The 25228-nt window shown below is 43.4% G+C and overlaps 1 pseudogene; it reads right to left on the reverse strand.

Moving 5' to 3' along the window:
- Positions 1–979: 979 nt before the first annotated feature.
- Positions 980–12440, reverse strand: LOC136526395 (uncharacterized; annotated as a pseudogene).
- Positions 12441–25228: the final 12788 nt, after the last annotated feature.

Genomic DNA, 25228 nt, shown 5'->3' on the forward strand with positions numbered 1-25228 from the left:
ATCAGGGACAACTATTTTACTATCATCACCTAACATAGACCCTATTTTAACCTTACTGGAAGAAATAGAAGAACCAAAAGCAATAGATCTCTTATTCTTATCTTCTACCCATCTCGGTGATACTTGCCCTTCAGGCTCAAAGCTGTCTAAATGAAGTTTCGACTTAGCATTAATGTTACTCAGATCAATAGTAGAACCACTACCAGAAGCTATATGAGACTCCTTAGAAATATGGACAGAACAACCATCATTAGACATACTCAGTTTGTAGCTAGAAAGACCAAGAGAATCTTCTTTCTCTGGTTCATTACTAAAAGACTGTAAAAGGCAGGACTTATCATACTCTTGGTTTCTACTAATCTCAGAATCTAGTAACACATCTAAAACCATTTGTTTTTCAGTATTGTCTATCTCTAACCCAATCTTAGAAGCTACATTATCCAGATCAGCACTAGATAAGGAGATATTCATAGGTTTTTTACCTTTTGGTTCCTCCAGATTACTTTTCCTTTTGAGAACTTGAGCTCTCTCCAGGACAGTAACACCATCCTGTGGATTTCTTTTACTTCTTTCAGGAATAATAGGTCCCCATACCACCTTCTTTGCTTTAGCTTTCTTTTTTTCTTTACCCTGATCAGGGCCTGGGAGCTTTTCATCAGTAGAGTTTTCCCCAGCCTCTATGCCTATTGAAACACCATCTCTTGATTCTTCATGAGCCTATCTGCTCAGCATCTGACTCTGTACCAGTGCAGTCATAAACCCATTCTGAAGGAAGCAAGATACTTTCATCTTCGACAGTCTCCACCTCCATAGCAAAGTCTTGTCCATCCTCAAACTCATCTTCAATCTCCATTGCCTTGAGCAAACTTATACAACTATCCTCATCAACATTGCTCCCATTGTATCCAGAGATAAACTCTAAGTCAAACAGGCTGCTGAGATTCTTGACTGTTTGGCTCCCCGCCGCACCCCAGCCCTTCTAGAAGCACATAGTTTTGGTATTCCCTGACTCTTTACCCTGCTGATCATTAGGTTTGTCATCCTGTGGTTCATTTCCTTTCTCACCCTCTTTGTCACCATCTAAAGGGTCATCTTCTGGTGGATCATCATCCCCATCATCTCCGTCTCCCTTATCCTCACCTTTTTCCAACTGGACAAACCCTTCAGTGGTGAAGCTTATAACAAATAACTCATCTTTCATTCCTACCATTCTCTTCTTAGGAATCCTTGTTGGATCTCTACACTTCACCTTGATTATCACCATTGCGTAGAAGCTAGCAAAAAGAGACTGCCAATCAACTTCTACCTGTTTCCCAACAGTAGATGCCACTTGCCAGAGTGTCATCCAGTCACACCATTTGGGTGGTATACCAACCACCTGCACCCACACTTCAGTCAGAGATGCCACTGGCTCTATATTACCATTTCAGACCTTCAAAGAGACCATAATTGTTTCATTCTCCAAGTAGAAATAAGTTGCTTTGTTGATGACAACACTCTCCACCTTCTTGTGTGGGGGGAATCTGGCCATGTAACTGAAGTCATCCATTTTTTTCAGTTGCCAAGGCCAGTCCCTGTCAATAAGCTCCTTCAGATACCTCAACAGACTCTCCTGATCCAATTCTCCATCTTCAATTGTGAAGATCCCACATTTATCAAAACCTGTCCACAGTTTGAACCTATCCTCTGCTTGATTGACATCAATGTGGAAGAAGCCCAGACCCTTGCTAGCACTGTCTCTTTATGACAAATGCGCACGACGAGGACTGGGTTTTGTTGGAAATTTATAGGCCAAACAGTGTGGAAATTTTGGCTTGCCTAGACAAGCAAGGCAAGAAGATTACAACAGGTTAGGAAAGCTAGAGATGATGAGTCTTCGTCGTCCTTTAGTTCGGCACATGCAAATACTCCCTACATTATCATTTGTTAGGCTTAAGGTGATTTCTCAGTTTTGACTTTATATTAGGGTGCTGTTTAGTTCCCAAAATTTTGCAAAATTTTTCAAGATTTCCCGTCACATCGAATCTTTGGACGCATGCATGAAGCATTAAATATAAATAAAAAATAAAACTAATTACACAGTTTAAACGAAATTCACGAGACGAATCTTTTAAGCCTAATTAGACTATGATTGGACACTAATTGCCAAATAACAACGAAAATGCTACAGTACCATTTCCCAAAAAATTTCGCCAACTAAGAGCAAGTATAATAGTAGGCTGTAAGCCGACTAAATGCTGAGGTGGAGGAGAGAGGAGAGGAGAGAGAGGAGAAGCGGGCTGTAAGCTTACAGTCGACTTGGGCACAAGAAAAAGTCTGTGAGAGAGACAAGTGAGCCATGTATTAACTGTAAAGAGCTAACTACTATATGAGTGGACTGAGAGAAGGCTACAAGGAACCTTACGATCAGCAAATCGGCTGTATTATTAGGTTTGCTCTAAACAAGACCTAGGTGCGGAAACCATACGAGGCAAAAGTCCATGCGCATACATCAGCAATTTACTCATACGCAGCGAATACGAAGCGTTTGTTTGGCGACGGACCAACGGCAGGCAAGCTTGGTTGATTTTAGTGGGCTACAAACGTTAGCTGCATGCATGCACATGCATGAATATACAGCGCAGTCCTCACCTCGTCATTAATGCTCCAATTCTCTATCTCAATTTTCTTGGTACCTATGAAACTATTCTCTACGCCTAACAAATGATAATGGAGGGGGTAGGAAGTACTCCCTCCATTCCAAGTTATTTGACTTTTTACTTTTTCTAGACACATAGTTTTTGTATCCACTTAGATATACACTATGTCTAAATACATAGTAACAACATTGTATCTAGAAAAGTCAAAGCGTCTTATAATTTAGAACGGATGGAGTACTACACGCAACAGTGCACTCAATGAGTTGAAGCTTCCATCTTCTAATTACCCAATCAAAGGGGACACAGAGATAATATAAGGGCACCCATAACTGGTGACTCATAAGCTAGCTCTAAGCATTCTTTTTTATATTTTAATAGAAGAGAGATAAAACTACCTCTTGAGAGCAAGGCTAATAAGGCTGCTGGCTGTAAGAATTCTTGTAGCCTACCTCTCAGCACATCCATATAGTAGTTACATCTTCACAATTAATACATAGCTCACTTGTCTTTCTCACAGAGTTTCTTGGTTATTGTGTCCAAGCCGACTATAAGCTTATAGCCCGCTTCTCCTCTCTCTCCACCTTAGCATTAAGCCTGCTTGCAGCCCCTTATTATACTTGCTCTGATCAATATCTAGGTTCATACACACATCCAAGATCATATGAGAATGTCATGTAGGACCATCCACGTTATGAGCTATATGCTAAAACTTAAAATTAGCACTATCGAAGAAGTTGGCTTAGAGCTAGTAGCTGGTTATACCATTGCGGGTAAGGGGTCTGGGCGGCTTATCGTGTTGCAAAACGTATAGTCAATTGGTGTATGGAATACATATAAGTTTTTCAGAGGTGGCTATAAACCATTTGTAAAGGCGGACGTACCGAATTTGTAGATAAAAAAATATCACTGTTTAATTTATGCGAGGCCCGTCAGCAAGTCACGCACGGTCCCAAGTCATAAGTCATGTGTTTTTTCACATGAAATCGAACTCACAACTTTATACCTCACGCGTTACTTCCCTTACCACCACTGCGCCTCAGTGACTAGGTAGCAATTCGTTCCTTTTGTATTCACTTTATGAATATTTTAATGCATATTTGAGACCCAAAACAAATACAAAAAAAACTTTGAACCAGAACGTTTTAGATATGTTTCACTAATGTAACTTTGGTTTATGTCATTTCTCAGTATGAGGTAATTTGATAATTCAAAAAAAATGAATTTCAAAATTAATCTTAAAACAAAACTTCTAAGGCCTAAATGGTTTCAAATGAAAAAAATCATCAACTACAAAGTTCATCTCTCTTCAAGTACAATAACTTTGGTTCATAACATTTCTCCATCCAAGTACCTTGAAAAAAATAAATTTCAAATAATGACTCCTTGCAAGGATCCTAGAGGAGACAGAGCTGTTTTTGTAGTGAGGAAGTGAGGAGCCTGAAAACATGGCTTCTCCGACCTCTTTCTCATAAACTTGATACAAATTGTTATAAGATTGTCACTTGAGCCATTTTGGTACACGACTTCGGCGTCCTTTGGGAGGGCTCTGAACGCGGCTTCAGCTTCGGCTCCTGCCAGAGCCCTACCAAATGCCCAGTTGAAAAAGAGCGTCGCTTGAGGAGTCCATAGGGAGCCGGAGCCGTTTCTATGAAGGATTGACGGAACCCAAATTCGTGGCTTCGTGCGGCTCCGTCCGGGTTCACGAGCACAAAGACTCCGGTGCCCTCCTCTCTCAGGCAGGCTACGCCATGTCCGCCAGTACGCCCTGCTGGCACGGTGCCCAATGCCCAGGTGCTCCACTTGAAGCGTGACACCTTGTGGCTCCGCCTGGCCCGGCAGCCGGCGCCGTGCGCCCTGGACGAATTCCAGCAGTCATGGTTGCGCTCTGTGTCTCAAGGAAGGACTTCTCGTAAAATAGACCCTGTCAAATCTCATAACTTTTATCTTTTTGTGTCATGCTATTCTATCAAATAACCCCTTCATTGTTTTATGGCATTGAATTCCAGTTCAAGAATGTGTTCTAACAATTTCTTACAGGTGCATAACTGTAACAAATCGTATTACGAAGTGACATCAAGCATAAATGTACAACCAATTAAATAAATCAGGGGTACTATAGACATTTAACATCTCTCATCTATTCTAGAAAAATAGGAGAAGTCGTTTTGCCAAACATTTTTCAGAATGGCTTCTGCTCCTCCAGAGGAGCTACTCCTTCAAAGGAGCCAGAGCCGTTTTCGGAGGAGTCAGAGCCCTGCCAAACAAGCCATTCAACTACACAAGAGAAGCCGCTTCACAACAGTAGCCAGGGCCCTACTAAACGAACCTTTAGGGCACTCTCAATGCAGAAACCACCATAATTTCTATAGACATTAATTATACTGTCATCTAAGCATTTTACTGACGTGGCAATGCAGTTATTGAAGAGAAAGAGCAAAAATCATAGAAACCGGGTCTAAATTAGAAACCATGTCTACACGAGACCTAAGACATGAAGGGATGTGATTCACTACCAGATTCAGGAGGGCACTCAGCAAAGCCCCCAAAACACTCGGCAAACCGTTTGTCGTGTGTTACACTCGGCAAACGACACTCGGCAACTGGTTTATCGGCAAACGCTGTTTTGCCGAGTGTTTTTCGTCGGGCACTCGGCGAAGACTTTGCCAAGCATCCCAAAAACACTCGGCAAACATTTTTTGAAAAAAATAAAAAAAAGCATCGGCCACCGCCGCCACCGGATCCAGCCTCCTCGCGCCGCGCCACCACCGGAGGGAGAGAGAAGAGAGGGTGCCGTTGGAGGAAGAAAGGGCGCCGCTGGATCCGGCCACCCCGCTCGCACCGACGCTGGCCCGCCACTGCCACCACCGGATCCAGCCTCCCCGCGCCACGCCACCACCGGAGGGAGAGAGAAGAGAGGGTGTCGTTGGATCTGGCCTCCCCGCTTGCACCGGCGCTGGCCCGCCACCGCCGCCACCGGATCCAGCCTCCCCGCGCCGCGCCACCACCGGAGGGAGAGAGAAGAGAGGGTGCTGCCGGACGAATCAAGGGCGTTGCTGGATCCGGCCTCCCCGCGCCGCTCCGCCACCGGATCCAGCCTCCCCACGCCACGCCGCCAACGGAGGGAGGAGAGAGGGCGCTGGAGAGGGAGAGGGAGGAGGAGGGGGGCGCCGGAGAGGGAGGAGGAGGGGCGTCGGAGAGAGAGAGGGAGGAGGAGGGGGCGCCCCGGAGAGGGAGAGGGAGGAGGAGGGGGCACGCCGGAGAGGGAGGAGCAGGGGGCACGCCGAAGGGAGAGGAGGGCGGGGCCGCGCCGGATCCGGGCCGAAGAGGGAGGAGGGCGGGGTGCCGGAGGAGGAGGGAGAGGGGAGCTAGGAGGGGAGGGAGGGAGGGGCGCGCGGCGTGCGGGGTGACGGAGGGGGCGGCGTGCGGGGTGACGGAGGGCGCTTTTATTTCTAGGGAAAAAAATTTGCCGAGTGTTGTAGATCTAGCACTTGGTAAAGTTTTTTTTTATTTTTTTCTTCTCCTTTTTTTTCAAAAAAAATATTTTATATTTCTTTGTCGAGTGTTGTAGATCTAGCACTCGGCAAATTTTTTTTCTTCTCCTTTTTTTAGAAAAAAAGATTTTATATTTCTTTGTCGAGTGTTGTAGATCTAGCACCCGGCAAAGTTTTTTTTTTTATTTTTTTCTTCTCCTTCTTTTCTAGAAAAAATATTTTAATTCTTTGCTGAGTGTTTTTTTTGACACTCGGCAAACCCGCTCTTTGTCGAGTGTTTTTTTAAATTCGGCAAACCCCCTATTTTGCCGAGTGTTTTTAGTGCAGCAGTTGGCAAATCACTTATTCACTGAGCGACCGAGGGAATACACTCGGCAAACATAAAAACACTCGGCAAATTTGAGGATTCCGGTAGTGATTGGTAGAGAATGGAGAGAGAATATATGTGATTGGATAAAATGTTATTATGTAGAAACGATCCATTGAAACTATAGTTTCTATATATAGTGTCTATATAAATTAATTGGTATAGAAACTACGTCTAATTTGTAGCATTGGGAGTGTCCTCAGAACCGCTAAATACCAACGTACAGCAAACAGCGAAGTGCACAGGTTAATCTCGTCAGTAATTGCAGCGCGTGGTTAACAGTTGAACAGTGACGGGTTGTATTCTGCTTCATTGATTCATCACCTCTGTTCACCCGTTCGTTTCCAAGTGCCAAGCTCCATTCAACTCCATCTCTTCACCCGAGGGGTCGCCAGCTTTAATTGCATCTCTGTATAAATGGTACCGAGGTGAGAGCTATTCTTCTCATGCCCTGTTCAGATCCCAGCTAAATCCAAAATTTTTCAAGATTTTTCGTCACATCAAATCTTACGGCACATGAAGCATTAAATATAAGTAAAAAGAATAACTAATTGCACAGTTTGCCTGTAATTGGCGAGACAAATCTTTTAAGCCTAAATAGTCCATAATTGAACAATTTTTGCTAAATACAAACGAAAGTGCTACAGTATCGAAAGCCAAAAATTTTCGCGGGTCTCACTCCAAGTACTACAGTCATTCTCGAACAGCCATTTGCATATCTGCGTAGCGGCAGCCTTGCCTTTAATCCTACGCCGTTAGCCAGAGCTAGCACCCCTTTCTCTCTCTTTGAGACCTAGCTTCACCATGGAACCTAGCTGCGTGGATCTCACCGGGGCTGCGATCTCGGTGCACCTGCTGAAGCTCAACGGCTATTGCGCCACCGCTAGCATGGCTAAGTTCGACTACATCAAATCCAGGCCTTATTTAGCTCGGTGAAATTTGAAAATTTGGTTACTATAGCACTTTCGTTTTTATTTGACAATTAGTGTTCAATCATGGACTAATTAGGCTCAAAACGTTCGTCTCGCGATTTCCAACCAAACTGTGCAATTAGTTTTTTTTGTCTATATTTAATGCTCCATACACGTATCGCAAGATTCGATGTAATGGCCACTGTAGCACTTTTTGAGAAAATTTTTTAGAACTAAACGAGGCGCCAGATGGAACGTTGATGGGTGGGAAGTCCGTTGCTATCCTTCATTCCAAGGTCGTGAGACTTTGGCATTTGACCCATCATGAGAAACGGGGTTCGCAGTTTTACCATCTCTCAAATTGGTTTCACAATTTAGCCATTATGAAACGGATGTAACCCGCTGAAATACACTTTGTGTAGTTTAGATTCATGAAAAAAAAGAAGAAGACGCCGGCTTCCATTCCTACCCCTGGCGCTGTTACTTTCGTTCCATCAGAACGGATTGAACAAAACGGATCGGCCCTCTCCTCCATCCCCATTGCTGGCCGTCCCCGCGCCGCTCCCTCCCCGTGCCGGCGCCGGCGCTGGCCTTCCCCACGCCGCCCCCTCCCCTGCCAGCACCGCCCTGCCACCACGCCGCATCCCCAGGCCATCCAAGCGCCGCCTCCGGCCCAGGCCAGCCTCAGCTCCGCCCTAGGCCGTGGGCCAGGCCTGCGCCTAGGTTGCCGCGCCAGGCCGGCGCGTCTCTAGCCGACGCGTCCACTCCCGTGTCGTTGCTGGGCTTCCCCAAAGCCGCCTCCTCCCTTGCCGGCACAGGCCCGCCCCCATGCCTTCTCCTCCCCTGCTGGTGCAGGCTCGCCCCCACGCCTCCACCTCCACTGCAGGCGCCAGCCAGCATCGCTCCACTTCGGCGCCGCCCAAATGGATGGGAGCAGCAGTTCGACGGGGGCCATCCAGAGGGCTGGGAGTAGAGTCATTATCCCTCTTGTCCACTACGATAAATGCAAATGCCGCATTGTGAAGGCATTGATGGCAAAGACAGAGAAGAACTATGGGCGCATGTTCTACATCTGTTCAACTCGAACGGTTCTATGATTTCTTTCATTTTGTTTGTAATTCATGTGTTGTATTGTTCAGTGAATTGAAATTTCTTTGCATTGGTGACAGATGGATGGTGGTGGATGTGACTTTTGGAAGTGGGAGGAGGACTATGAGCAATGGCTGGTTGATAACAAGCATGTGCCACCCTCTTATCAACCTATTTTTCAGAGCACTAAGATGCCACAACCAGAAGAACATACCAAGGGAGATGGTAGACAACTAGAGTAGTTGAAGTACCTGACAGGAATAGCTAGAGAGATTGTGTTCTTGCTAAAATGCTTGATATTAGTTTGTGCACTTGTACTAGTGATCAATTTGTATGAAATTGTTAAGAGTGGGTGATGAGTGTGCTTTCTGTAATTGTAGAACTTGTGTGCTGAAATAAATGAATCTGGAATGCTTTCCTATCTCTGTGTGCTGTGTCATGAATCTGGAATGCTTTCTTATCTCTGTGTGCCATTTGTCATTCTGTACATGTTTCCATTTGTCTAACATAACTGCATGGCATCTGCTACTGTGTGTATCATAAGCTAAGAAAGAAGTTAGTTGCTTCATTGTACCTACTGTGCTGGTGACTGGATTTTTAAGCCTGCTGCAAAAATCAAACATATATAGTAGCTACTGATCTGTTGAAGGTAATGCTACTGCTACTGATCTGTTGAAGGTAATACAATAGCTGCTCTAGAAACTACAGTTCATACTCTACTCATGGCACATTCTCAGTTAGTAATCTCAGTTAATAAACTCAGTTTTTTTGAAATTTTTGCAGCTACTGTGAACGTGATCTTATCATTTTGATCTGATCCTGTTAGTTCTACAGCTACCATTTTCAATCATGTTTGGCAGCTACAAGCGTGTTGTTTCAGTTAGAATCTTGACAAAGTTTCCATCTATCTTCTTGTCATTTGTGTTATCCAACAGCAAAGCTTTTGGCTATTTTGTGCATGTTGTTCCTTGATTGACTGCAAACAGAGAACATGAATGCAAACAGAGAATAGTGTAGGAATGCTTTCCATGACTCCAACTCCACCAGCATGAGCATCAATAAGTTTACAGTTTCAACAGCAGCCACACTTTTGCATATTTTGGAAACAAACTACATTATGCAAATTATGGATTCATTGTCAAGTACAATACCACATACTTCAGTTCCACAAGACGACACAAGTTTCAAAGGTGAAATCAAAGTTCTGGAAACAGACTACATTGTCAAGTACAATACCACATACAACAATTGTGGAAACAGACTACATTATGCAAATTCTAGAGGTTTAGCTCCTAGGTTGGCTGAGGACTTGTTTCTTCCTTGGCATCAGCTTCTTTGCAATTGTCTTCTTCATTGTTTTTCCTTGTATCTTGCTGGGAGTACTTGTGTCTTCTCCCATTAGACTGTGCATTGGCTGAGGACTTGTTTCTTCCTCCATCAGAAGATTAAGTTGTCTGACATTTGGAAAAAAAGGAGAATTAATGAAACAACATATTGGACATATGAATGAATAACAAAATATTGGACATTTGTACCTTCGTGTCAACCTATTAGGACTATCCTGCAGCAGTGTTTCTCTTGTTCTGGTGGGACTTGTGACTGGTGGGACTTGGCCATATTCATTGTGACTGGTGGGACTTGGCCATATTAGCTTGGCCACATTCATTGTCAGGCTCCCCAGAAACATGCTTTTTGCCCTCTTTACAGGGACCTTAGCATTTTTGCCATACTTAGTTGTATTGGGCCTAGCCTTCCTTTTTGGTGGTTTCTTAGTCCCATTAAGTCTGAACTTATAACTAGTTTCTCCATGTCCCAATTCTCCACATCTCTTGCATTTCCTTTTCCCTCTAATCAGTTGCCTCTTACCTTTAGCAGCCTCACTGGCCTCCAATTCAGCATCTTTGTCAGCTTCATTTGCAGCCTCTTTGGCAACCTTCTTGGTTTTGCCAGCACTGCCTCCTTCCAAACAACCTTTAATTCTCAGTTTCCTGTATCTTCCAGCTCCTTTTTTATCAAGTGGTGCCTCAACAGGAAAAGGAATATCAACTTTTGGCCACTGTGTCTTATCTGGAAGTGGTTCTATAAGCCTCTTATATGCATTTTTGAACCTCTGCATAGAGTAATAGTCATGAACGAAGTCCTCCAACTTTACATCGGCACTTTGTTGGGCTGTTAGCAAGACCAAAGCATGCCGACAAGGCTTTCCAGTGTGCTGCCATTCAAGACAGGTACATTCATGCAAGGATGACTTGACAACATGTCTATTATGTGTGCTGGTAGTGTCATGTACTTCTGCAGCAAAACAACCTGCCTTCACAACGGTCAGGTTTCCTAATCCCCTAGTCCTTGCTTTCAGTATAGTTAGGATAGCAGGTAGGATGTTACCCTCAAGTCTCTCTGAAATCAACCTTCTCTTGTTCCATAATACCATTAACATTTCTCTAATTTTATCAGCAAGCTCAACTACAGGAAGATCCTTCCAATCTCTAATCCAGTTATTAAAAGACTCTGCAAGATTGTTGGTAACATAGTCACACTTAATTTCTTGATTGAAAGCACTTCTCATCCACAACAATTTGTGTGGTTATGAAGCCATTCCAATACTTTAGGGCAAGCAGTCACAATTTCATGGAAGAAATATTGGAAAACTTTAGGCCTATATGTCCTAGCTGCAGGATACATTTTTGAAAAAATGTCTCCACCAAATCTTTTTATGAAATTCTGCATTAGATGCCTAAAGCATTCTCTATGCTCAGCATTAGGGAAGACATCTCTAACAGCTTTCTCTAAACCTTTGCATGCATCAGTGCAAATAGCAAGTAGTGGTAGGTTTCCTATTGCTTTGTGTAGCTAAGTCATGAACCATGTCCAGTTATCTATTGTCTCCCCATCTATGAATCCAAAAGCAAGAGGGTACATCCAATTATGACCATCTATTGCAACAGCTGCAGCCAAATGTCCATTCCACCTACCATTAAGTGCAGTTGAGTCTACGCTCAGATAAGGCCTACAACCCTCTAAAAAACCCTCAATGCAAGGACTTAATGCACAAAAAAAATCTATGGAAGTAAACCTTGCCATCTACCTCCTTTAAGTCAATTTCAATCACACTACCTGGTGACCGCTTCAATACCTCTGCCCTCCAGCTGAACAACATTTGGAAGCTCTCCTCCTAGCTACCAAATATTTCCCTCAAGGCAATGTTTCTTCCCCTTGCCACTGTGTCATAGTGAATTTCACACTTGTGTTTCTCTTGTAGCTTCTTCTGCAATTCTTTAGGGCCCATGTTGGGAGTCTTCTTAAGGTGGTGAATAGCTTTTGATGGTACCTAGCCACTTGTTGGAGTGGTGGTCTTCCTCCTTGCACTAGAAGAGCATGTATGCCAAGACATCAAACACGTGACCTGCAAAATACCAATGAATTAGATATTGACCAGCAACAAAAAAATGTACAAAAATGTTAGCCACTAGTTAAACACCTTAATGGTTGCCCCATCAGGTTGCCTCCTTCCAGCAATATGTCACGGGCAATCTTCTGCATTGCAATCCCCAATGTACCATTGTGGCTTAGATTTCACTATGTGCAGCTCGAACTCCTCATTTATTGCAAACTGCCTCATAGCCAATCTAAATTCTTTCATGCTAGGGTACACAGTGCTAATATCCATACAAGGATTGTTTGGGTCATAGACTAAGATTCTCTCCCCTGGCACATGATCGTCAACAGGAATGGCAGCCCCAGCTGTGTCAATCTCCTCCTCAATAGTGGCATTCCTATTTTTAGGCCCGTTTTCCATCTCTATAGAAGCCTGCTGCTCTTGAGATCGATGTTCATCATCCTCGGTTCTCAAACCCAAAAGACGAAATAATTGATCCTCATCAATTAGTTCTTGCCTACCCTCACCCTCTTCATCATTTGTGTCAGCAATCTACAGGTTGTCCCATTCAACACCTCCATAATATTCTATAGCCAATGCATTGCCACTAACATCACCACATCCATGGTCTACAACATTTGGATTGTGACCAACATGACAAGTGTCTGCTACAGACTCTAATCTAAGCTCAGGATCCACATCGAGCCTGGATAAAGCGAATGCAAGAAATATAGTTAAATTTCTATTCGAACAACTCTATCAGCGTTTCGAACTACGTTCATGGACAACAAATACAAGAGAGAGAGAGAGAGTGCATACCAAGGAATTAGATCACTCCAACTGCAATCCATGGGGGAGGCAGCTTTGGGGAAGCCCAGCAACAACACGGGAGTGGACGCGTCGACTGGGGACGCGCTGGCCTGGCACGGCAACCTAGGCGCAGGCCTAGCCCACGGCCTAGGGCAGAGCTAAGGCTAGCCTGGGCTGGAGGCGATGCTTGGATGGCCTAGGGATGTGGCGTGGTGGTAGGGCGGTGCTGGCAGCAGAGAGGGCGGCGTGGGGAAAGACCAGCGTCGGCACGGGAGGGGCCCGGCATGGTGGTAGGGTGGTGCCAGCAGGGGAGGGGGCGGCATGGGGAAGGCCAGCACCGGCGCCGGCATGGGGAGGGAGCGGCGTGGGGACGACCAGCAATGGGGATGGAGGAGAGGGCCGATCCGTTTTGTTTGATCCGTTCTGATGGAACGAAAGTAACAGCGCCAGGGGTAGGAATGGAAATCGGCGTCTTCTTCTTTTTTTTAACGAATCCAAACTACACAAAGTGTATTCCAGCGGGTTGCATCCGTTTCATAATGGCTAAATTGTGAAACCAATTTGAGGGATGGTAAAACTACGAAACCCGTTTCTCATGATGGGTCAAATGCCAAAGTCTCCAAGGTCGTTGGGTGATGCTAGACCTGAGCTGGAGTCCAGACCAAACTGCACAAGGTGAGGGCTCCCCTGAGCTGTCGTCTATTGGATCCAAGTGGGAATCTTGGGCCATCCAAAGAAGAAAATGTCTCGAAGGTATTCTATTATCCAGAAGAATCATCGTGTCCGCTTCAACTCGTGCAAAGATGTGATTTTTTTAGATAAGGAACAAAGTTCCCGTCTCTACCATCCAAAAATGATACATAGGCGAGAGTCACCGGTACAAAAGAAAGCCATGAGGCAGACACACTCATAGAAAAAAGACAAGGTTCAGCTCATCTAGCGAGCCCGGCGTCGAAATAGAAGCACTAAACAACAATACGGTTTGAGAAGTTTCAACCGAACTTCACCAAGACGACGTGATCAATGTCTCCCATCTTTTGCAGCCTTCCTTGAATGATGGGCGTTCCTCCTCTTTATGCAGAATAGACCATTGACGGATCCAATATGTCGCCCTAAAAATTACCTGCATGGAAGTATTAGATTTAGCCTTGTTAAACACCATATTGTTCCTATTCAACCAAATCGCCCAACAGAGCGAAACAACTCCTAATAAAATTTGCTTTCTAAGCTTTAGGTCGAAACCATAAAGCCAAGAACCAAACAAATTAGCAACGCTAGTAGGTGGTCGAATTCCAAAGGTGATATATACAGTGTTCTAAACAAAGCTCACAAATTGGCAATTAAAAAATAAATGTTGAATAGTTTGTGTAGAGTTATAGAAACAACATTTGATACTTCTTGCTGGTTCCTCTTTGCTAAATTATCTTTGGCAAGGGTTACCCCTTTTTTTAGACACCACAAAAAAAATCTTAATTTTCAGCGGTATTTTTTGTTTCCAAAGAGGACTCTTGTCAGGGACGATTCCATGTCGAATGAATCTTGTGTACATGGACTGAACCGTGAACAAGCCATTCTTAGTTAGTTCCCATCGAAACACATCTTATCCATTCGTAATGCTGACTTACACCACTTTTGAGACTAGATTGAACCAAGCAATCCGGTTTGCGTTAATCAAACCTTGTCTAAAAGATACATTAAGTGGTACAGTCCTAAGGACTTTTGCCACCATATCGTCTTTGTGCCTCTCAATTCTAAATAAAGTAGGGCAGGCCTCGCTCAGTGGTCTATCACCTAACCAAACGTCCTTCCAAAAATGTATGTTTTCCCATTCGTGCACTTTAAAAGTCCCGCAAGTTAAGAAATCAGCTTTGGCCTTGATAAGTCCAGCACAGAAATGTGAATCTTCGGGCTTATATTGCACTTGAGATAAGGGTTTGTTAGACAGGTATTTCCTTCTTAGAAGGTTCTTCCAAACCCCATCCTCATTAATCAGGCTAAAAAGCCACTTGCTAAAGAGACATCTATTTTGAAGGTCTAAGTTGTGTATTCCCAAACCACCAAATTTTTTTGGCGTACAAAGGACACTCCATTTGACAAGGCGGTATTTCTTTTTGTGTTCTTCACCTTGCCAGGAAAAGTGTGAGCGATAATAATATAATTTTTGAAGGACTCCTCTAGGGAGCTAGTTAGCACTGAGTTAATGAGGACAAGACGTCCTCCAACAGATAATAGTTGACCTTTCTAGCTACAAAGCTTTTTTTGGAATCTGTCCTCAATGTTGGCCCAATCCTTGTTGGATAGTTTAACATGGTTCATAGGGATACCTAGGTACTAGAAGGGGAAGCCACCTAAATGACATCCAAACAGGCGTGCGTACTCCTGTTCACAGTCCTTGGCCTTACCATAGGAAAACAACTCACTTTTATGAAAATTAATTTTCAAGCCCGATAATTGCTCAAAGGTACTGAGCAGGAGCTTTAGTTCCCTGGCTTGTAGCATATCATGATCTAGAAACAAGATGGTATCGTCCGCATATTTTAGGATCGAGAGGCCATCATCAACTAGATGCGGGACAACCCCTCTAATTCTTCCATGGGACTTAGCCCAAAAAATCAGAGTTGCTAACATGTCTACCACTAAATTGAACCTTGTCTCACTCCTTTCTTGGTTTGGAAGAAATGTCCCACCTCATCATCAATCTAGTTACACCAAACTGGTGAAAAACCTCTCATTCTTAAGGTTTGTTGCAAGAAAGCCCATCGTCATAGGCTTTATCAAAGTCTAGCTTTAATATCACTCCATATAATTTTTTCCAATGCATCTCATGGATGGTCTCATGTAGAATGACTACACCATCCAAGATATTCCTCCCTTTCATAAAGGCGGATTGGGATGGTTGAATAACCTTTTAGGCCACTAGGGCTATTCTGTTAGTTAAGACCTTTATGAAAATCTTATAATTAATGTTCAACAAGCAGATGGGTCGGAATTGTTGAATCTGTGTTGCCTCTTTTTGTTTGGGTAAAATTTTAACTGTACCAAAGTTGAGACTAAAAAAGGCAGGCTACCTTTGTGAAAATCAACGAAGAGAGGTAGGAGGTCCCTTTTTATAATTTCCTAAAACACCTGGTAGAACTCGGCTGGGAACCCATCAGGTCCAGGAGCTTTATTATGCTCCATTTGGAAAATAGCATCTTTCCACTAGTAGGAATATCCACTTCTATAATGATCAGCTTTCATCACTGAATGAGCCAAATTTGTCATAATTTTAGTTTTATGACGAATTTATGATGAAAACTGGTTCATCATAGAAGTCATGTCACACTTGAAATTCTATGACGATTTTCACAAAACATCATAGAAGTGGCTTGATCTATGACGAAAACAGAATGTCATAGAACTGTTTTGGCATGCATGGCAGGGGGGCTGCACGCTGGTGGGTGCTTTCGTTGAAGATGCTTTCCACGTGTACATGCTATAGCCGATTGCATTGGAGATGGTTCGGGCACGTGTCACCTTCTTATTGCACAACGTGGCCATCTCTGGTGCTTGCACATTTTAGGTTCTTACTGGACCATGTGGCATGTTCCTATTGTTCTACATATCAGTTTTCTATGGGCACACGTGTCGTGTTGCGGTTGGATCATGTGTCACTTCTTCATTGGACCATGTGGCATATTTTTATTTTTCCACGTGGCCGTTTCTTATTCGACCACGCGTCATGGCACTATTCATCCATGTTTTGCATTTTTATTTGGCCACGTAGCTTGACAACATCCTTCCACGTGTTGGATTTTAATAGCCCACGTGTCGTGCTCTGGCTATTTCACGTATCATGCACCGGTTCCTCCATTTGTCGCATTTTTATTTGTCACGTGGCCTATTCTGGTTCTACCGCATGGAGTACAATCAATTCATCATAGAAGTAATTCGAGATCATCTGCATAGATTGACTACATAACAATCAGCCTAGCAATCAAATAACCATAACTAACATTTCACACGTTAGCATCGAACCACTGATAGAGTATCACAACATCAAACCATCACATGCATCCACACAATAGACCACAAATGTTCATTGCATCAAGCCGTAGGAGTTGAAGATAGAGAGTTAATTACTAGGAGAGCTTAAGCGCAAGACTAGCTCACTAAGCCTATTGTACTCCTCCTGTTGCTGTTGCTTGAATTCCTCAAGCTCCCTTTCAGCCTTTTCTATCCTCATCTTCAGTTCATACACTAGTTCAACGAGCTTAGATGTACTTTCCTGTCCACCAGCAAGCTGCTCCCAAAGTGTCATCTTCATCGATGTCTCTGCTCTGGTGGAGCTTCTCAGGATACCAGCATTCTTCAAAAAAGGTTTTTGCTGCTTGCCTAGAAGGGGCGCTTGCCCTGGTAGAGGCAGAGAACCTTGGAAACAACATCAACACTAGTCATTGGTTGTTGCCCATCAACAATAGGTTCTGCTTGCATAGCTTCCATAGCTTCCTATGAAATTCAATCAGTAAAACATTAGGTTATAGATAGTGGAAGAGGACTTCAACTAAAAACCCAAGAGATTAATTCATAACAAGTAATGCGTAGGACTTCCTCAGACAACTGCTAATAGAGATTACATAAGCACAATGCATAGGTCTTTTGCAGCATATTGCCGATAGAGATTACATAAGCATAAAGTACAAGTACCATATTGAATGGTGTAAAATTGCAACTACAAAATTAAATGATGTTGCCATTTTAGACTTCTGTTGCGTTTCCTTCTTTTATAGCAATGGGTTTAGTAGATTTCAAGGAAAGCAATTGAAGGTACTTATAACTGCTGCTCTTATAGCATCGCTCAGGCCCTTTTTCATACTGGTATGGAAGTCCTTAAAGACTTCCATAGCATTAACATCTTCATTAGGTCAACCATGTTATTCAAGTCCTAGATCATCATGTTGTTCATCAAGTCCTTGATCATGTTCTGTGGCCTTCCTCCTTCTATTCACATTGCACATGAGTTTCTGTTTATATATATACAAAGGCAAGAGTAACAATAAAACACAACCATCGCTTACAAATGTTTGCAGTTGAACAACATAGGAGCGAGATCTTGTAGACTGGTGGTACTTCACTTTTGCACGGTTTCGCTTGTTCGTCTTAGATATTTCCTTTAGATTCATTTGTGTTACACTATAGCATAGGTAGAGCGAAATTGATCGGTTCACACACACCTTGTTCTTAGCACTAGACCAAGTCTCGACAAGGTCACACCGCTGTGCATCGCTCATGCACAGGACAGGAGAGGTTGTATGGATCTGATTAGCTAGAACTCCATTCAACCTGTAGCATGCCTATCGTACCCCACACTACAATACATTCTAGCAACTTCTTGTGTTGGTGGGTGAGCCTTGTCAATGTCCAGCCTTGATTGCATGCAGTAGTGTGAATGAAAAGTAAATCCATTAAAGTTGCTCAAAGCAAAGTTGAATGTCAATAGAGGATTCCCATAATATAGTTAGCCTCTCCACAAAATTTCTGTAATGGATGAGACCGGAGGGCTTCTTGTAATGTTTCGAATGTGTCAAAATTAGTATTTGATGCCTGACTATTACACCTACCTCTGAGGCAAACTTGGCAGCTTGCACTGGATCATGTGGCCTTTTGTTCCCCTCGACAACAGAGATGGGCATCCTCAATCCTCCCATTGATTTGCTCATTTTGTCAAGCAAAATTCCACGAGTTCGAGGCCTCGGCTTCCTCGCACTTCTCGATAATGGTATTATAAAGTTTTCATATATTTAGATTGTTAGAAAAGTAACATGGATATCAAATAGCTAGTGCGAATTGATTGATAGATATCTGTAAGGTAATACTAACCTAGGCAACTTTCATTGTTCTACGGGTGGGTGGAGACGGGAGTTTGCTCACAGGGCTCCTCTTTGGCATGGCTATCGTCATCTAGCCGTGGGTAGTCTCTCATAGGGCTAGATAGCTCAGAGGGCTCCTCTTTAAAATGGCTATCATCATATGGCCGTGGGTAGTCTTTTACAGGGCTAGGTAGCTTAGAGGGCTCCTCTTTGGCATGGCTATCATCATCTGGCCATGGGCACTCTCTCATAGGTCTAGGTAGGGAGCCATTTCGACAAATGTCTCCAATCAATTCATGAAGTTTGAATTGATCCCTAGGTACAGGTGTCTGTGGTGATGGATAATTATGTTCACCTACTATTGATACCTCCACCCTTTTGCCAGCGGCAACCCTCAGAGTACGAACTCCATGAGCAAACTCTCCTAGTCATGTTGAATTCACTCGCTTGGAGTGCCTTTGCCCAGGACTCATAGCAGCGCTGCCTTTTGTCCTGCTGGCAGAGCCTTCTCTATGGATCCTTCGACCCGGACACTAAAGTTGGAGATACAAACTAAAGTAGCAAGCATATACAAATTGCATTGCTATCCAAATAGTAAAGCATTTCATTGCTACGTACCCTTCTCTGAACTAAATATAAGATAGAACAAGCACCTCAATTGCTAGGGGTATTGGCTCATCTTCTAAATCTAAATCTGTTTCATCTGTAACATCAAATCCCTCAACTACCTCCCTCGGTTTAGGGATATATTCTAAATCTTTACCGTGTCTACCGTTTGTGCTTAACTTTTTTCCTCTAGAGACATAGGTTTTGGGCCCACACATATTCCAAGTTCTTCCATATTTCTAGATTATAAAGGTATTTATTAACTAAAGCTTCTACGGAATGTCAACACAACAGAGCAAGAGTATGCAAATAAGCGCCTAACTAGTATGTAACTACAACTTATATGAAAGTCATTAATCCAATAAAGCACATGTCAGCTACACTCAACTATAGGAAATATGTAACCCCATCGCTATCTACATGTCCTTGGTTTAGCCTCTAGAGTAGAACACACATCATAAAAGGAATTTGGGCACCTCTTCCTCCGTGTCCATCTTGGAGGCCGAGGGCGCGAGCGAAGTGCTTCCATCCCCGGTAGAGGTACAAGTGACCGCCATCGGGGACCACCTCCATCTTCCATTGGGCCAGGCTCTGTTCATCGTCCATACAAAGCTCGAGTTTTCGGCAACCTCCGATGGCTCGGGCCATTACAGCTAGCAGTTTTTGCATGCACAATGATCAACATAGCCAGATAGAGGGACAAGTTCATTCCCAAAGGCAAACCCCAGCAGATTGGATTCAACACATAGAAGACAAGCACTTACCAATGTTTATGCATACAATCCAGGAAGAAGGATCTTCATGCACTCCAGGTCACTCTGGCTTGGTCCTGCCATGTCTTCTTGTAGCCCCACCGTGCCAACTAGGGAACTTGACAATCTTGAGAAATCCTTGCTGATATATCTTTGTTCTTGTTCTCCTCTCATGGTGGTGGTGGGGGGTTCTTTTTCTATGTTTCTGGTGTTGTCACAAACATAAGGAGTGCACACACTATTGGGGCATCAATGGAGGAGCTAACATGTAGTAAAAACCAACGCCAAGACTAACGCCATCTCATCGGCGTAAATGGAGGAGATGTGCTCTGTTTTCATTAGTGTACGCTTGGGAACGTCAATACTTTTGCATCTCCAGTCGAACACGCCTTCTATGGTACGACTGGTTGAGGTTCCTGAGGGAGTGCGATAGCATCCGAGGTGAAGCACATTGATTTGAAAAAAAATCTTTATCTTGACTCGCCCTTGAGTCCCTGTGATGGTCCGAGCATTGTAAATCTGACCGAGCTGGACACGCTTTTAGTCTGCCCGTCGACTGCTGTGACTGCTTGGATTGGAATCAAATAAGTACAGAAAAGACCTATCATAACCGCACCAGGCATTCAAGTCTCAAGCATGTCAAAAGTTCCTTTTCTCGAATCACTTCTTGTGTCTAGCTTTCCTGACGTATTCGCTTCACTCTCATATTTTACTGCGCTCGCAAGAAAGTCTGATTACAGCACATTTGATCTCATCGGACACTATATAGTACAGAGCTACTAGGACCATGGCGGAGCGGATGAGGTCGTCTATCGATGTGGAGTCCCCGGAGGCCTTCAACGTCGGCAATCCTTCACCAACAGATGGATCTATCGCCGGCGTGCTCTCTAACCCACAAGTTCCCCCTTTCGAGGTGGATCATCACCGCTCTTCATGTTGTTTATCTTCATTTAACCAGAGTATGCGAGCAATGCTCACAATAGTATTTGTGTTCATGTTGTTTAATTTAACTAGTATTTGGAATTTGCCTACTATCTCAATAGGTGTTCATGGGTATGATGGCGTCCCGAGCCTTATTCGCCCCGGTGTCCGGTTCTTTGTTCGTGGTCGTGCTCGGAAAGCTGCCCCATGAGGCATCCACTAAACAGTTGAAGCTGCCCCGGTTCTTTGTGCCATGTTGCGCCGAATAGTTCAGTAAAAGTCATTTGCCTTCTCAATTAGATCACTCTCCCCCTTATCCTATATGGGCTTGAAGTTGGCTTGCATTGTGTTGTGCTTCCTCCATGGCGGCGCCATCCTAGGTCATGGGGCTTTCCCCCGATGGTGCCGAAGAGTCGTCCTATCACCGCTTGCCGCTGCCAAGCCTGTCTATCCCTACACAACCCTCTAGTTCTGAAGTGGGCGAATCATCAGAAGAGCATGAATCCTTCGATGACATAGAGTACCGTCAATTATTGAAGGATTACCGTGAGGTCCAAGTGGATTTGTCATCGACCAGACTGAATGTTGAGATGTTAGGCGGTGAGCTGGGCGCCGCGCGTGATGCACTTCAAGCTTCCAAGAATCTAGCCTCCCAGGCGCGAGCCGACTTGGCAATCGCCCAGCAGCAAGCACAACACATGATGAACCTTGTTGTGGTACTGAGCATGCGGGTCGACACCCTACAAATGTTCATGCTAGCCACCTATAATGCGGCCTTCCTCATTGGAAAAGTGGATAATCTGTTGGCCACAGAGGAGCACCTCCCAGCCTTGCTAGATCGAATTCGAGCCATGGTGACCGAAGCCATTCGTTAGGGGGCTACCACGGTGCTGGCTACTGCCTAGCTTCAGATTGGCACAGCGGTGAACCTGGGAGTGGGAGAGCAGGGTTTTCCACCACATTCGATGAACGATGACATCGCCAATCTGATCGAGAGTTTCGAGCCAGCCGCCAACGCCGTCTTATCGAAGGTGGACATGGATGAGATCCTGCATGGCAACCTAGACCCTTGATCTATGGGACATATTAGTAGTATTAGTAGTCATGAATAAGTTTGATCTACGGGATGCCCTTGCAAAATATGTGAACTCTTATTTGCATGTTGGTGTTAACTTTTGTTGAACTTTGTATCAACGCTTGTTTGGATGCATGAGTGGAATGGAATGGAATTTAATTTAATTCCACTCCAATTCACTTCAACACATGTGGATCAAGATGAATACATGCTCATCCAAACAAGGCATTAGGTGGGTTAAACTCTATTGAGCATGCTATAGCTCAGGTCCTTTGTTCATTTTATAGCTGGTTTGTAGCCCCGGTTGGTTGCTTTTCGCTGCAGATTTCTTTCTAGTTGTCTTTGATCTAATCTATAATATGCTAAACATTCATGAGTGCCTTTGATCTCTGTTGAAGCCAACTCGTGTCTTTGATAGAACTTGTTGAACTTGAAAGAACCATGCAGCGAGGAGTTCATCTGAACAAGTCTAGAATATTGTTTTTGCTTTTGCTTTTCTGTTGTTTTGTTTCAATTTTATTTGTTTCCTTTAGGGATTCAACGAAAGTACTCATACGAAACATGTTTCCATGTATAATGTGATATGTGTCCGGCCTGGTCAGATTTATGATGCTAGGATTTTCTTGTGTGCGTAGTAAATTTGAATACCTATGTGGCTCCCTAAAGAAAACAAATCTAGAGAAGGTACATGTGACAACCATTACAATTTCAGCACCAGGAGCAAGTCTCACACTTACAATCTGTTGAGCACGGTGTAGCTCAGGTCATTTGATTTCTGTTTGTTTTTTTGTTGCCTTGATGTCTTTGTAACTTGCAAGAACCTTACAATGAGGAGCAAGTCTCGCCTCAGTGTAATGTAGAGTTCTGGAACCAATGGTGCTTAAATATTATTGCACACATAAGAAAGTCCGACCTCTATACATTTGAACGTGTTCGATAGTATTCTCCGTTGTTTTCCTTGTCTTCCTATGATTCTTGTTTCTGTGTCATTTACGATTTTAAGTTTGGCTAACTTAATAGCAGCATTGCCTAGTAGTACAATATAGTGGGTGCATTGTAGTGCTTTTGAAGTGTCATTTTTGTGTATTTTGGAGTGCCCTCATTAGCATACCCCATGTACCTTATAAGTATTGTACTACAGCTAAATTAATGGATGAAACGACGACGGAAGCTGTAATACTACCGTAACACATGTGCGCACCAAACAAATAATTCAATTTGTAAACAAAATATAGATGGCACACTAGTTTAGCTGAAATATTGACATCCATTATTGAGGAAATTAACATGTCCATAGACAAGCAAACAACATTGGTCCATTTAAAATGCATGATAGAGAGATACATCAAATACAACTTTATTTACTGCTCTACTAATGAATCCAAGAATAAGGGAACATAAGAAAGATAGTATAGTCTACAAATGAACTCTTTTTTAACGGTGCGTCTACCATACCGAAAGATACAGATAGGGATGACATGAACTCTTTTGCGGTCCATGTTATATGCGATGATTGTTCCATCCTCCCAAGCAAAGAAAATCAAATTCCATTCTGGGTGAACTATGATCATTATATCCTCGTCATCAAAATCTGGGTAACCAAATCTAATATTAATCCTTCTAAATAGAATCCACGTGGTGACCATATGCTTTAATGTTCAATTATCAGTACCATAGTCTTCAAGGATCCAGATTGAAAGCTTTGAATCATTGGGACCATCAACAGTATATAAACACAAGTGACCCTGAGCTTGATGTATGGAGTGGTGAAGACCATCTAGCCTATTAATTTTTCTCGTGTTCCCTCCATATCCACAGCAAATATCATAGAGTATCTCCAAGAGTGCCCCATAATGTGTAGACAACCGTTAAGAAACACACTTGGTTGTCTATAAAATGTCACATCAGTATGCTCTCCCTATTCAGATTCCTTATAGATCCATGCTGTAGTTTGAAATGAGCAGATCTCCACACTTGTGCACACAGCATTGACATCCACATATTTAATCATATGGAAGTATGAGGAGGCTGTCGGATCGAACGCCAAGCGAGCCTCACCAACAGCATGGCCAACATCATGGGTGCTAGACGGTAGAATTTTAAACTTCTAGGTCATTAGATTGTAGACAACATAGCGGTATCCATCAGCCCTAAGGCACCAGCATAGGATGAGACCATTGCAGCAATCTGAGAGAGCTACATTGTCAATGTTGAAGGGCAAGAATTCTAAGGAGCGAGGGCGTACACGATGGACGATGCTGGTGAAGTTTCGATTGTTGTTCTCACTGTCATAGTCTGGGGTAGCTTCTTATGGTTGTTGGGGTCCGAGATGAGGTCTTTACAGGAGCGACAGACATATTTGCAGCAAACAAGGAGCGAGCGGGGAGGCGGTGGAGGATCTCAAAAACGAGATCCTTCGTGAGGCTGGACAGTGCGTTCCTCTTGTTGGGAGCCTCCTTCATTTCGTCAGTGTGCAGTACGATGAGAGCTTCCTCAGTAATGAGATCATTGAAGAGGAAAGTAATCCAACAAAGATCCATTAGTGAAGTCCACAACTCATACCAAAGTGCAACTATTAGCAATTTTCATGGTACGACCTCATGTAAATTTAGAGTAGCGCCACATAGATAGATATAACTCAAACTAGAGTAGCAGTTAATGGAGCTGTAACCATTATAATTTCAGCAGTTAATTGAGCTTCCTTAGTTTTCACAAGTAGAATGTCAGTGAACAAGTGGTAGTGATCATCATTGGCATCAGTAGTAATATGTGCAACTTAAACATTATTGGTCTCAATGATGTGAATGATGGACACAAAGCATTGATTTGGTTTCGATACCTTCCTCTTGTTTGGATCCAAATGGATAACTTGGTTGTCAACAAGGAGAAGACATAGAAAGCAAACATATGAGCTACATCCTAATACATCCCACAGCCATGTAGACACCATTGCCACAGAAATATGGCCTCAGATATGTTACAAGTTCAAAATACCATAAGAACTCACTTGTGGCACTGGAGCATACGAAACAGAAATATAGAATCAAGCAAGCAATAGATAGAAAAATAGTTTAAGGCAGAAGTAAAGGGTATGTATGTTTGCCTAGACAGATAGGTATAATCAAGCAAGCACTTGACAATTAACAGGCCTAGTTGCGCATAGGCATTTACAGTAAGAACACTGAACATATGTAGAAAACCAAGACACCAGAAAAAAACTAGTGCCACCTCCTAGTTCTTTTCATCAGCATTGGCCTAACTAGATCTGCAATGCTATAATGTTTCTTGTATACCTCATGTTCAAGCAAGAACCAAAATAGTGAAGGTAGGAAAAGGCGAGAA

Source organism: Miscanthus floridulus, chromosome 19, assembly GCF_019320115.1.
Source record: "Miscanthus floridulus cultivar M001 chromosome 19, ASM1932011v1, whole genome shotgun sequence".
Classification (NCBI taxonomy): Eukaryota; Viridiplantae; Streptophyta; class Magnoliopsida; order Poales; family Poaceae; genus Miscanthus; species Miscanthus floridulus.